The sequence below is a fragment of the Gossypium hirsutum genome, chromosome A12 (assembly GCF_007990345.1).
Source record: "Gossypium hirsutum isolate 1008001.06 chromosome A12, Gossypium_hirsutum_v2.1, whole genome shotgun sequence".
NCBI classification, from domain to species: Eukaryota; Viridiplantae; Streptophyta; class Magnoliopsida; order Malvales; family Malvaceae; genus Gossypium; species Gossypium hirsutum.
Window position 1 is genome coordinate 86,660,711 of NC_053435.1, and position 4,095 is coordinate 86,664,805.

The 4,095-nt window shown below is 33.9% G+C and overlaps 1 long non-coding RNA gene across 1 annotated transcript; it reads right to left on the minus strand.

The window, feature by feature from the left end:
• Nucleotides 1-423: 423 nt before the first annotated feature.
• Nucleotides 424-2,676, minus strand: LOC121210937 (uncharacterized). Its single transcript, XR_005906222.1, has 2 exons — nucleotides 2,622-2,676; nucleotides 424-676 (listed from the first exon to the last, which is right to left on the minus strand). It is a non-coding gene; the product is annotated as an uncharacterized lncRNA (long non-coding RNA).
• Between the last annotated feature and the right edge of the window lie 1,419 nt (nucleotides 2,677-4,095).

Consider the following 4,095-nt stretch of genomic DNA (forward strand, 5'->3'; position numbering starts at 1 on the left):
GAACACACACCCGGGTGCTAAGGACACGCCCATGTCCCGAACCCATATCCAAAACCTGGACAAATACAAGGCTATTTTCCAAGCCATTTTGTCACACTCACAACACATGCACGCATACTTATACAATAGCATACAACATGGAAAAATTAGGCACTTAAACCTTCCTAACATGACATGACGATGGTAATTTCACATGCAACCATTACAATAAGTTTTTCTTTCATCTTTACCATATTAATGCTATAGCTATCAACATGTCATCAAACCTCATGTCCATCACAAAGCATGCATAATCATATCCACAAACCATTCATGAAGCATTATTAACTATTTACCAATCACTTAATCCTGCATTAGTTATTAGCTCATCAATGAATCTCAATTCAATCTCTCGGCATACATGTTGTAAGCCACATCCCAAGAGATAATAACATACATGCATAAGAATAATCATATGGACCCATAACGATATTAGCCGCCATAGGCCAATTTACATGACTAATACTACCTTAATAACAAGCCAATGTCTTTGGCTAAATCATAATATTACATACTCACATTAAAACCCTATACATGCCATAGACTAGAATCACTTGAGTTTACTTACGCCGACAGCGTTAACTTGACAGTGTGATAATATCTCTGACGGCCTCCAACCCGAGCTAACCTAGAAACTCTAGAAAACATGAGAAAGAAGGGGGTAAGATTTCGCTTAGTAAGTTCATATGAAAACCATAAGCAACTCATTAACTTGTTTTATCAATGTTTAGAACAAATTCTCAAGTTCACTGCAAGCTGTCTTCCTGAGCAACAGTCACTAAATTATTTATATCTGGAGATACGAAACTCCAAATTAAGTTCTGTTAATTTTCCCTGAAACTAGACTCATTTATCTTTCTTTCATAAAATTTCTAGAATTTTTTACTTAGCCAATTAGTACAGTTTATTCCTCAAGTTTGCTTCTGATTCACTGTCTAACAGTTTCAACCCTTCTGCACTAAAGTTCAATTATATCATAGTACAGGATTTGAATAATGTTCTCGTCTATCTCTCTTGAAACTAGACTCATATGTATACTTACTAATTTTTTTCTAGAATTTTTGGTCAAGCCATTTAGTACAGTTTATTAGTTAAAGTTTCCCCTATTTCAGGGTATGACTACTCTGACCCTTGTGCACTACAAACCGAATATCTCCCTATACAGAATTACAATGACCATGAAATTTGTTTTCCTTAAAAATAGACTCAATAAGGAATCCATGCATATAAGTTATGACTCTTAATATTTTTTTTACAATTTATGGTAAATTTCTAAAGTCAGAACAGGGGATCTCGAATTCATTCAGACCCTATTTTACAAGAATTCAAATATCACACAATATAGATTTCTTTTTCTTCCCCTGTTTCTTTCATGTGAAAATAGACTCATTAAGATTTAATCCCATATTTTATTCTGCCTCTAACTCATTTTCTACTATTTTTAGTATATTTTCAAAATTACAATACTGCAGTAACTCAAATCTGTCAAGGCTAAGTTACTCATTCATGATCATTGTTCACAAAATTAATACAACATCATTTCATCCATCATGGTAAGAACACATATTATGCATCATAGATCATCACATATCAAGGCATTCTCATAGGCTTAGTATACATACTTGAACAACTCGTAACATAACTCAAGTGCATACTCACCAATGACTTACCTCATTGGGACCATCATCAACTCTTTCCTCGGATTGCCCGTTGAACACTTGGAATACTAATTGGATACTCGGAAAAGACTTTGCACATAAGTCCCTCAATTTTAGCTAAAGCTACCTCATATCTCATGACATTTCAATGCTCACTCTTGAGCTAGTCATCTAGACTCATAATTCCTAGTGACATGTCACTCGTATCCTATTCTATTCCTAAGGTTCAAACGGGATTTTTCCTCGTCTATTAAGGCTTTGTCTTATCATATTTCTATTAATCACATACACTTAATATCTGTACAATTCATGTAATGATAACACTTAAATACATGTATAGCATGGTATTGTTTACATACGAACTTACCTCGATACAAACAAAGGTGAAAAGGACATAATCATCCCTTAATCAATTTCTTTCCGTTCTAGGTCCAAATCTCGATTTCCTTGATCTATAATATCACATTTAGCCTACCAATCAGTCACAATATTCATATGGGTCTAAAAATCATATTTTTACAAATTTTCATTTTGACCCCTAAACTTTTGTATATTTGCACTTTTTCCCCAATACTCGTAACATAATTTTTATCACATTTCTTTACTCCTTGAGTCTAGATGAACCATTTTCATAACTATAGCAACTCATAATTTCAACTATTTTACACATTACAACTCATTTTACAACTTAGCAATCTAGCCCTTTTTTAAGGTGTTTTCATGCAATTTCTTTCACAAAAGTTGTTTATTAGACAAATAAGACTCATAATCTTCCTTAAAAACACAGCAAACAACACATTTAATCTCATGGCAAAACCCTAGACTCTTCATCATTTTGCAAAATAGTCCCCTTTTATGAAAGCTCATGCTTTAGGGGTTCCAAAAATGTAAAAATCATCAAGCAAAGACACTAAAATCACTTACAAGCAAGGGAAATATGTTGCTGAAATTTTCCAGCTTCAAAGCCCTTTCTTTGCTGCATATTTCGGTGAAGGAGAAGAGAAAAATGATAGCTTTTTCTTTTTGATTTGTTAATAATAAAACTAGTCAAAATTGGTGACCAAATTTCACCTAATTTTGACTTTTTAACAATTTTGTCTCCCATGGCCGGCCATCACACTTTCAATGGCCTAATTTTACTTTAAGTACCCCCAATTTAAGATACAAGGCAATTTAACACCTTTAGGTATTAAAACACAACTTTTACCTTTTACGCGATTTAGTCATTTTTCGAAATTGGACTAGAAATTGCTAAAATTAACTTACCAAAATTTACATGCACTTATAAAATTATATTATAACACATAAAATAATACTAAAATAATTTTTTCTAGCCTCAAAATAGTGGTCCCGAAACCACTGTTTCGACTAGACCCAAAATCGGGCTGTTATAAAAACCCGAAAAATGTGTCTTGATTAACACAAAAGATTAGGATAAAAACCCGAAAGGGCATTCTAATGAAGCAAACCCGGGTTTAAAGAACAAGACATTTCGAACGGTGGGTCAAACAGCAAGACTATAGTATTTGAAGCATTTATGAAAGCTCGAAATCTTCTATGCAAGAAGCCATGCTCGAAAAGATTCTTGATGAAGGAACGTGGAAGAGTTAATGCGTTGAATATCTAGAGCATTTGTATTTGTTGAAGGCGATCCCTTTTCTCTTTATGACACTTTTTTTACTATCATTGATTAACCTTTTCTCTTTATGACACTTTTTTTTACTATCATTGATTAACCTTCTTTGTTTGCTACATTTGAAATAAATAAATGTGAGGTATCCTTTTGGCCCTACTTGACCATTTTCATGCATCTCATTATGTAGTTTATTTACATGATAAATAGTGAAATGACATGCTCTAAACAAAAGAAATGTTAAGCATTACCCAGATAAGAATTTGATAAGTGCAAGAGCCTCAACGCAAGGACAAAGTTCAACCAGGGGCAAAAGAGCGATATCTGAGAAACGCAGATTATTCGTGAAGCTTGAGGACAGGTACAGGGCCTGAAGAGAGAGTCAAGAGTCAAAGCAATGAACGCAGATCATCAAAAATCATCACGGAAAGGGACATATGACAAACAAACCCAAGGCGCATAGCATAATCATCTAGGCATAAAGGCATTTAAGACAAACATTTGCATATCATGATAACATCATGCATGACATATACAGGTACTCCAGTAGAGTAAGAAGATATGATGATAGCTGTACTGAATCAAAGAGACACCTGAGCTCCACCAGATGACAGGTTTTGGTATTTTGATGTTTTTTTTTTAAAAATCAATTCATATTGCGAGAGGTGAGTTGAGCCTCGGGGCACGCTGATGTATTTTCAAAATTTGTTTTTCAAATTCCTGTTTGTCAAAAATCAACTCATATTGCAAGAGGTGAGTTGAGCC